Raw genomic sequence first — 10426 nt, 5'->3', positions numbered from 1 at the left:
GCTTCGGTCTTCCAGGAGCTGGGCCCACGGGGCCGGGGTCAGCTGCAAGGCCTTTCCGGGGGAATCACTCTTTCCAGGACCTTCCGCTTGGCCCCTGAAGGCCTCTCCTTCCTTCAGCCCCCTCCCCATTTTCTCTTTGCGCGAAGGGTTCTTGGGGAGGCGGCCAGGCTGGCCAGCCCCGCTCCACTGCTCTTTGTGGGGAGGTAGGGCTTCCAGGCCCTTTTGAGATGCATGCCTGCCCCCAGAGTCGTGGGAGCCCTGGCCATCCGTGGAGACCCTGCTGTCACCTTGGAAGTGATGGGCCATTTGCTGTCGGCCATGACGGATCGGGCCGCCTTCTCTGGAGCACGGATAGCAGAACCCAGAGAGTGCTGGCTGGCCGGATCTGTGGGGCACCCTTTCCAAGACGCCCTGGGCGCACGGAGGGGGGCTGCCTGGGTGTTTGGGGAAAGGTCAGGACGGTCGTGCGCACGCCTGCGTGCCTCCTTAGGGTGCGGCCACGGCCCCGGGCCAGAGAGGAGGGCACAGCAGGGTCGTGTGGGCAGAAGGAATTGGGGACCACGGGCCAGCCTTTGCAGATGGACCGAGGGTGTGCACAAGGGGCGTTGGGGGCAGGGGGAGCCTGGAGCCTGCTTGGGGCCTGAGCCAGAAGGAGTGCACGTCTGGAGCGCGTTCTTGGGTGACAGCTTCATGAAGGATGGCGGGGGAGCGGGGATGTCTGGGGCCCCGTGCTGACCCGTGGGATCACTCTGGGCTGGGCGGCCATGGCTCTCCAGCCAGCCTCTTCCTATCTGACCCCAGGGAAGACCCAGCCCGGGCTGGACGTGGGGCTCGGCACCCAGCTCAGAACAGGAAGTCTGGGGGCCCCTTGGGCCGCCCCCGCCGTGCCCACGGTGGCTCGGGGTGGGCAGGCGTGGGACGTCTGAGCTCCATTTCCTCCGGATCCCGTCCAGATGTCCTTCCCTTCCCACCCAGCCCCCACAGTCCCCGCAAGCACTTGCCCGTGACATGCGTATAATGTGAGCCCTTAAGCCCATTGTTCCAGCGCCTGCCACCCTCCTTCCGCCTGTCACTGACATCCGCGCACTGTCTTCAGCTGGCAGCCCCTCCGCGGGGGCCATGCCCACCCAACTCACAGGGCCCGTGAAATTTGGCCTTAATTAGGTTGTCTTACGGCGGGATCGCACATGTGGGACCCTCTCAGGAAGGGGGCTGCTGAGCCCGTGCCTCCGCGGCACAGGGTCCGTGGGGGTGGGGGCCGCCGTGCAACCATCTCCGCCCTTCCTCCCGTGCTCCATGCAGAAGGGATGGGGGGCAGACAATAGCCTGGGAGGGGGGCCCGAGGCAGCGGCCTGACCTTGACCCCAGGCTGCCCCTCGGCCCCCTCTGGCTCTGTGCCCGCTGGGAAAACAGTGGCTTTATCTCTGCCGCCTCCCGAACTGCAAATAGCCACGTGTCCCTTGGGGGCCACTCTTGGCACACATGCCCTCTGCCCCACGTCCTAGGGTGAGGTCATTCACCCTCGGATGGGGGGCAATGGGGACTGGAGGCTCCAGGCCTGTGGCTCCGGGAAGGAAACTTCACCCTCCGGGGGTGGGGACAGACCTAGGCTGCAGCTCGGACCAGCGAGACCACCTGTGGGGGCCGGTGATGGGATGAACAGACCGGCAGGGGCTGGGGTGCAAGGCCTGAGCAAGGGGTCAGCCCCCAAAGGGCCGTAGGGAGGGGGCAGGATACAGGCAACTAAGGGGACAGCCAACAGGGACCCTCCTCTGTCACCCCCCCCCCCCCTTCCTTGGTAACAGAGCTCGATGAACAGGAAGCTAGCAATGGAAAACAGGGCAAAGGGCAGTGGACCCCTCCCCCTCCTTCCTTCTCCCCTCCCCACCCTCTATCTTCCCACCCACCAGAGCTCTAGGACCGAGGCCTCTCCAGACGCCCTGAGGCCTGCCAGGCCCCTCGGAGGGTCTCCATTCCCTCCTGGGGACACCCCCTGCCCCCAGACACTCCTGCCGGGCTTCCTTTGCTGTTCTAGGCCGACACATCCCCCAACTGGGCCCCAGAAACCTCTTGGAAAGAGGCAGTGACCTCAGGGTGGCAACAGGCCCCGTGGTGGTGTGGCAGCAGGGGTGTGGAGGGGAGCCCACCCTGTTTATCCCGAAGCCCTGCCCTGGCCTCGTCTGGGACCTCCCACCGCCCTCCTGGAGATGGAGGTTTGTGGGGGTCTGCTCCAGGAGCAGGACACAGGAGACCTGGCAAGGGCGGCCCTGCTCCAGGGGGCTCGTCCCGTCCTGCCCCGCGGTCCCGGGATGACAGTGAGCACGAGCTTAGGGGCAGTACGGGGAGCCCCTCTGCCTTTGCCGAGGTCTTGGGGGCTGGCCCCACTAGTGGCCCCTCCACAGCGCTCAGCCCGAGAGGCTCCACAGAGGCTGTGCTGTGCCCCCCAAAGCCACACGCCTGCACCCCAGGGCCTCCAGACCTCTCCCGGAGGGACCAGGAGGTGGAGGCCAGGCCCGTGGCCCCCCACGCTTTCTGGGGGGGACGCGGGGACTCCAGGGCGGGTGGAGGAGCAAACCGTGCCAGGACGCTGTGGCCCGACCTCCCCCCCACCCCAGACCCCAGAACAGTGGGCCAGTGTGTGGGCCGGGGGTGGGGCGCAGGGCGGAGGCCCAGCAGGTCGGTCCTGCTCCATAAACCCCAAAGGCCGGACTCTGTTGACACAGGGGTGATGTCACTGCCGACCAATGGGGAGCCCCTGGTGGTGGGGGGGGCTCTGTGTGTGCTGCTCTGCGTGCCGTGGGCCCCGCCACGCACGGGGCGTGATCTGAAAGCCACCTGAATAAACCCAAGGGGCCCCTGCCTTCCCCCTGGGCCCCTACTGCACGTCCCACCCAAACCACTGCCTGCACGTGAAAGGCAGGGACAGGGAGAGGAGGGCAGGGGTGGAAGGAGGCCTCGTGCCTGGCCTGTGCTCTCCCCCCGGACATGTGGCCCCCAAAGTCCCGCCCCCCCCCTTTACCCCAGAGCCATGCCTTCCTCCTCCGCGGCCCCTAGCGGTCATGGTTCCCCAAGGCCAGACCCTGGGCCAGCTCCTGGGAGCATCCGAGCTGCGGCCCTGCCCTGTGCACAGATCCCCGGGGCCCGGGCTGGTCCCCGTGCCCCCACGTCAGGGCTCCATCAGTGCAGAAGGCGGTCTGTCCTTATCTCTCCCATCCCTGACTTGAGAAAGTCCCTGCCTTCCTCCTCCCCGCCCCCTGGGCTGCAGACCAGACCCACGGGCTCCAAACACTGCTGCCCACCTGTCACCCCCACCCTCAAAGCCCCTGGGAGCCTGTCTTCCCACCCGGCTCAAGGCAGATGCTCCGACTCCTTATTCCCCCATCCCCTGGGCCCTCCCCATCTCCCCGTGGGGCGCCTGCCCCTCGGGCTCTCCCGCTGAGACTCCCACCCCAGTGGATGGGTCTCTGCAGAGCGCGGGCCACCTGAGGGTCTGCACGTGCCCCCCAGCCCTTCTCAGCTGCCTCCCGGCCCCGCAGGACAGGCACCCGACGGGCCTTGGCACGAGCTGGCGTGTGCAAGCTCTGGCCAGGGGCAGGGACGAGGGCCCCCCCCCGCGCCTGGCGCCCATGTTTGTTTACTGGTCCGGCCCCAGGCCCGCGCCGCCCCCCAAGGACCCGGCTGCCCGCCTGTGTCCGGCCAGGTGTTCGGTGAGGGAGCACGGGCTCCCGGAGGACAAGGAGCTCGCTGTCTGCTTTATGCTAGCACAGTGCTGACAAGGAACAGAATATCCACAGTGACCGCTTCCAGGAAATGGCTCCGGGGCGGTGGGGGCCGCCGAGGAGCAGGCCCCTTCCCAGCAGGCCGGCCTGCATGCAGGTGGACTTCCAGGAAGGGGCCCCCACTCGTTCCCCTCACCCCTGGAAAGGGGCCAACGGCGTCACCAGGTGCAGAGAAGGGAGGGAAGGAGCAAGCGAGGGAGAGGAGGCGAGGCGGGGACGGCCCTGGCCGTGTGGAGACCGAAGCCTCGGGGGAGGCCGGACAGGCCGTGCTCCTTCCAGAACCTTCCACCCCAACCTTGCAGGTCACACCATCTCTGGGGCTTCTCAGGTACACGCAGGCGCGCACACACACACACACACCCCCCGAAAACAGGAGGGGGTAGAGAGCAGGCAGGAGGACACCGTTCCAGTCGGGGTCTCTGCGGTGACCGGTGTCTGAGGAGGCCCCTGGCCCCTTTGTCGGCCAGGCCGCGTGGGGTCTCCTGCCGGGGCCGAAGCCCCCCGCCCCTGTGCTCAGACACCACCCAGCCCTGGGGACAGGGAGAACACTTGTCTTCCCTGGAGCCTGGGGTGAGGGCAAGGGAGCAGCCTCCACGGGGCCCAACTCTGTGTGTGGGGGTTTTTTTTTTTGACTTCCCAGGGTGTATTGTAGTGAGACCCCAAGTGTCGTGTTAGGCCTGTTCAAGGGAGTTCATTTCCTTTGTATTGTTGGAATTTTTTCTGTCCCCATTCAGTGGTCTAACAAGTGTCCTGACTCCACCCCGCCCCCCAGCTGTCCGTAATCCCTGCCTGAAAGTGGGCTCTTGGGTCATTAAATCCAGGCCGAGACGCAAACTCACACAAAGGCACAGGACACACACAGCCGGGCTCAGATGTCCACCCTCCAGGGACGCTGGCCCCCACACGGGGCTAGGCCACACAGAGGCCGGCAGACCCCACAGAGCGCCCCAAGTAGGACAGGCCTACCTTCAGCGCCCCAAGCAGGGGCTCTCGCTCACGGCCCAGGACGGGGAGGCGTTTCGGGCCGCCTACCCCGAGAGCTCACAGCTTGACGCCGGACTGGGTGCACACAGGGCCACACGGGACACGAGAGACGTACAGACACACAGACCCACACGCGTGGACACGGGGACGTGGTGCGCAGGGACACGTGGGGACACACTCTTGTTAAGTCCCGTCTCCCCCAGGCCGGATGATTCGCTAGCCTAGACCCTCCACAGAGGGCAGCTGGGGGAGGGTCCAGGGTAACGACGCCCGGCCACTTTGAGCTGGGTGCCCAGCGGGGGTGGGGACCGGCCAGAGCCCCGGGCCTCAGTCTTCCCAGAGACCCCCTCCGGGACCTCTGCAGCCGGCCGGCCCCCACCCCCACCGCCCCCCACCCCGAGCCGGGCTTGGGAGTGAAATTCAAGCCCCTGTTTGCTGCGAGACACTTAACTCACTTAACTCGGGGCGCGGGGGCATTTTGAAAGCGCCTCTGGGTGGTGGGGGGCGCCAGGAGCCTGTCTGACAGCCTCCGTGAGCCCCTTCTCTAAAAAGCAGGAAATCGGGTTGGGCCGAAGGTAAACACATTCCAACCTGGCCGTCCCTGTTCCCTGGAGGGGCTCTGTCAGGGCGGGGGAGGCCACCTCTGTTTTCCCAGTTCCTGGGCGAGGCTGGGGCTCATGACCTGTTTGCAGAGCCTTGGCCTGTGGCTTCTGCCCCAGCGGCCTCCGTCCAGTCCTCGGGGGACAGGCTGCCCCTCACCTTTCCCGTCCTTGCCGACCCCCGGCCCTCCCCGCGCTCAGGTCTCCTCCCGGTTGCTTGGCCCTGGGGTCGCCCCTGCCTGAACCCTGTGGGTTCAGAGGGCACAGGGGCATGGGCACACCGCGGGGCAGGCCTGGGGGGACAGAGTCAGGTCTGTGCACTAGGGGCCCCCAGAAGGGTGTGGAAAGGGGCCACCCCACCCTCCCGCATTCCGGACCAGATGCTCTCCATTTCCCAAGCGGGCCTCAGGGTGAGAGTGTGGCTGTGACTCACCGCCCCGAGTGACAGGCTGAGGCCACCGGCCTCACCGACCTGGGGGACCAGAGGATTGCCTACCATTTGCTGGGACCCACGATCCCTGTGTTCTGCAGAGCACCCCTGCCCTCTCCCATCCCCAGGGCCCCTCCAGCCAGCACCCCAGGAAGCTGGCCCCGGTTCTCGAAGCACTAGCTGAGAAACACGCTGATAATAAAGGCCAATTTTAGACCTAACCCTTGACGCCTAAGATTCCTTCATCTCACCGGCCCGGGGGCCTGAGACGGACGGTCTGTCGCTGCCACTGCCCGCGGCCCTGGGGAATGACAGGGGACACCCAAGGGGCCCCGTGTGAGGCCCTCGGTCACCCTTGCTCCCTGGCGACCACCTGCCTGGGAGTCCCAAGGGCCCAGCTCTTCGTCCCCAGTATCGGTGTGGTGGGAGGGGCGGGGGCCCCAGAGGGGGACACACACACTTGAGGACAATGGGGAACCTGGGAGGTGAGCCCGTGGGGAAGGGCCCAGGCGCCCGGGTGGGGTTCTGGGGCTTCTGGCCTCTGGTCTGCCAGCTGGAGAGGGCAGGGGGAACGGGCCGAGGACCCCAGCCTCATTTCCCACAGCTGCGCCCCCATGCTCCCAGCATCTGCAGAGGGGTATCAGCCCTGGGGTCCCCAACCCAGTGGCTGTCTCGGGCAGGGACGCCAGCCACAAGCCCATGGGGGCTGCACTTGCAAATAGGGCACAGATCCATGGATCCCGGTGGGACACGTCCCCAGTCTCGTCCCTCACCTGTCACCTCCCCTCTGCCTCTCCCCCTTTCGGCTGCCTCAGCTCCGCCGCCCCCCCCCCCTCCCTGGGGCAGCTGCCTGGCCCCAGTTCTGCCCTCCCACGTGTCAGGCCTGCTCTCCTCGGATGGCTGGGGGGAGAGGGGCCCAGGGAGGCCCAGGGGTGTCGTCCCTCAGGCAGTTTGTGTGGCGGGACAGGGGCTTAGGGAGATTCTGTGCCGTCCTGTCCCTCGTGCTGAGGGCTCCCTTGCCCCCCCACCTCTCCCCTCTGGGCCCCACCCCATGTCTCCATTCCCTGTCACCCCATCCCACAGGCCCCTCCCTGTGTCCTATGCCCTTCCCTGCCCTCCCTCCTCATCCACCCCCCCTCATTCCTCCTAGGCCATAACCGCTTCTTGGCCGTGTGCCTCCCTTATGCCCCCCCTTCCGTGTGCCTCACCCCATCCCTGTGCCCCTTCCTGCCCTGTGATGCCCCCCCCGTCCCGGTGGCCCCTCCTGCCCTGTGACACCCCCCTCCCTGTGCCCCTGCTCATGTGTGACCTTCCCATTCCTTGTGCCCCCCTCTATGGCTTTTTCATGCCCCCCATCCTGTGCCCCACCCTCTCCGTGCCCACCTCCCCCAGCCGGAGCCACCCCCACCCCCACCCAGGCAAACAGCTCGGATTCCAGAGTCCCTGAGACGAATTGCTGTAACTGAGTTTATTGATGAGTCCAGGGCTTCTGGTGAAACCCTGGCGGGGAGGGGCACAGAGCGAGCTGCTCTACAACAGAATGCTTCAAGGTTTGCTCGGTGTTTGGAGCTCCCAGACTAGGCAAGGGGAGGGTGGGGCCCCACACACTCGGCCGCACCCAGGCACCCCCAGGCAGAGATGGACGGCAGGTGGGCGCTGGGCACGGTGCGGGCACTCAGCAGCTTGCTTGCACACGCACTCGGGGACTCGAGGCCAGACCCAGAACTCCAAACCAGTGCAAACGACTTAGTGCAAATTGAATTCGGGAGGGACGGGGAAACGGAGTCACGGTGGCTTTGAGTCCCGAGCAAAGGGGAAAGGAAAGAAAGGAAACGAAAGCACAGAGGAAAGGAAGAAGAGAAGGAGGGTGAGGGGCGTGGGGGCGTGGAGGCTGGTTGGTGGTCGCCTGTCCACGGCAGGGTGGCCACGGAGACGGAGGCGCCAGGCGGGGTGGCGGCCGCCGCGGGTGCTGCTCGCTTCCGACGGTCTTGCTGTCGGGCTGGTCTCGTTCCTGTAGCTTGACCTGCAGAGAGCGACAGGACGTGTGAGCGGGGACCGGGCAGGGCGGCCCCGGAAGCTTCCGGAAGGGTGCCCGCACTCACCTTCCAGAGCCGATTCCTGAGTCAAGGAGTGTAGTGGTTCCAGAATGCAGCATATTCTTGAGTCAGAGCTAGAGGGGACTTGAAGAAGTCCCAGTTCCAAGGCCCAGGCGTGAGCTGGGTAGCACCATTTCTGCGGGGCAGGACACGGTGAGTTCCCTGCTCCTTGGCCCGCGCCCGCTGCCCGCGGCTGGCCGGGGACTCCTCACCTTGTCGTTTTGAGGGTTCTAGGGGTCCAGAGAGCAGCAGTCATGTGTCGGCTCCTTCAGGAGCGCAGAGGAACGAGCCCTTGGGTGTTCCGGGTCCCCGCGGCGCCAGCCTAGAATGGTCTAGGGAAGCAAGAGCGCTCAGGGGTGACGCCCTGCGGGTGGGTCGGCCTGCGGGGGCCAAGCCTCACAGCCACGCTCACCAGGAAGGCCGGACGGCGTCACGTCTGTCCTCGCCGTCACACCGGACCATGTCATGCCCCTCTGAGCGCAGCCTCGCGCCCGGCCTTCGGAGGCTAGCAGCACGTCACCCGATCTGGAGACCTGGCTCTGGGCAAGGGGAGGGGGTGCCAGCTGAGCCGCGGGCAGAGGCGGTGGGCGGGCGGGGGGACGGTGGGGTGTCGGGCACGCCGGCGGGCACTCACCCTCGTCTCCAGTCCCGAGTCCAGAGGCACCGATCCCTGCTCCGTCGTCGCCCGCAGAGGCCCACCTTGGCCACGGGCTCCGGAGGCCAGTGCCCCGGCGGACTCGCCGCCAGGCTCCCGCCCTTCACCCCTGCCTGCGCCCCGGCCCCCCACCAGAGCTCTCATTCACTCCACCCCACCCGCCTCGCCTAGTCGGGTCTCGCCAGTGCCCTTGACTCCCCTGGTGCTGTCCTGTCTGTCATGCCAGACCCAGGGGCTGAGCGGTGAAGGCATACAGTGTCACCAAGTACGCTGTGGGCCCTCTCCGCGCCAGGCCCTGGGCCGCAGTGCCACGTGGGAACGGCGCGTCCGCAGGCTGGGCCCGCAGCAGCCTCCTCGCTGCAGAAATCTCTCTGGAGCCGGTACCTGCGGCCGCCGCTCCCTCCGGTGACGTCCTGTTGCGGGACACCCCGCGCACTGCCCCTTCTTTCCCGCTCCCCAGCCCTCGAAGCTCTGGCCTGGCCAGAGCCGCTCCTGTACCTGCTGCTAAATGAATCTCAGTGGGTGAGATGTGGTGGCGGCTGGGGACCCCTGCTGCGTCCTGAGTCCCCACCTCATCCTGTCCGACCCGGGCCTGGTGCCCCCCCCCCCCACCCCGCACGTGCTGGATCCCCACAGCCACCTGTCACCTCTCCTGCCGGCAGCCCTGCCTCATCTCCTGCCTGCTCTCTCGAAATGCTCTTTCTACCTGGGAAGGGCACGCGGCCCCCCCCAGCCCGCACGGTCTCAGCTCCCCCCGAGACAATGTCACCTGTGCTGACCGCTCTCCTTCGTCCTGCCGCTCTGCCGGGAGGTCAGCCGCTTCTCCCCGCTGGCCCTTGCTCCCCGAAGCCCCCTTCTTGCAGAAGGCCAGCAGAGCAAGGCCCAGGGAGGGGAGGGGACTCACCTGGCCGACAGACCGCTGTCCTCACTTACCCACGGCTGCCGGCTATACGGCCCCACTGCCCCAGGTCCCGGGTGAACCTCTCTCCAGCTCCCCTCGTCCACCAGCCGCCACGTCCTGAAACCAAAACTGACCGGGATGAATGTCTGGCTCCCCCCTCTTTCCTCTACACCCCCAGCTTGGGCCCATCCCATGCCGATGTCACCCGTACTCCAAGACACCTGGGACCCCACGCCACACTCCCGCCAGGTGCCCTCCAGCCCTGCCCAAGCCAGCCCCCCAACCTTCTGCCGCTCCTGCCAGACCCCAGATTTCCAAGGTGATCCTTGGCCCACTCAAGCCTCCCTGTACCCCGTCCCCATCTTCCCCTGGTTGCCCCCAGTACCCCACGCTTCCCTGGTTACCCCTCGGCTCCCCCGCTTCCCCAGTTTCCCCCGAACCCCCCCATCCCACCCCACCCACCACCCCCTCCCGCACCCTGCTCGCCGGCCCTAGCCCGGGCTTTTTCTAACTGGGGTGGCCCCGCCCCGAATTCCCGCCCCTGCCCCGCCAGCCAATGGGAGCAGCGACCGTGTTCGGGGCCGCCGCAAGGCCCGCCTCCGCCCCAGACCGGTCCAGCACACCCGTCCCGGAATTCTCCAAAGAGGGCATTCTCCGCACCCCTCTGTTGGCATCGCCTACACAGGGACTGGCATTGTCCCCAAACGTCCCCCTCCCCTTGGGTCGGAGCACTCGGGTCCCCTCGGGGCAGACCAAGCACGCTGCTCCCGCCCAGCCACCGCTGGGCTCCCGCACTCTGCTCCCGACGGGGGCTCCGGCTGGGGGCTCGGGGAGGCTGGGGCAGGACTGAGTCACCCTCAGTCGCCACCATGGCTGAGACCCCACGCTCCCCCTGGGGTCCTGGGAGTCCACGGGGAGCAGTCACATGAGGCATGTGTGTGTGTCGCGGGGGGCGGGTGGGGGGAGGACAGGGGCTCACCAG

At 67.1% G+C, this 10426-nt stretch overlaps 1 long non-coding RNA gene across 1 annotated transcript; it reads right to left on the bottom strand.

The window, feature by feature from the left end:
- Positions 1-7245: 7245 nt before the first annotated feature.
- LOC109492247 lies at positions 7246-9788 on the bottom strand. Its single transcript, XR_002146096.3, has 5 exons — positions 8523-9788; positions 8301-8427; positions 8101-8220; positions 7895-8024; positions 7246-7815 (listed from the first exon to the last, which is right to left on the bottom strand). It is a non-coding gene; the product is annotated as an uncharacterized LOC109492247 (long non-coding RNA).
- Between the last annotated feature and the right edge of the window lie 638 nt (positions 9789-10426).

This window comes from Felis catus, chromosome D1 (genome assembly GCF_018350175.1).
Source record: "Felis catus isolate Fca126 chromosome D1, F.catus_Fca126_mat1.0, whole genome shotgun sequence".
Classification (NCBI taxonomy): Eukaryota; Metazoa; Chordata; class Mammalia; order Carnivora; family Felidae; genus Felis; species Felis catus.
The sequence above is the reverse complement of the archived record's forward strand: the minus strand, read 5'-3'. Positions and strand labels throughout refer to the sequence as shown.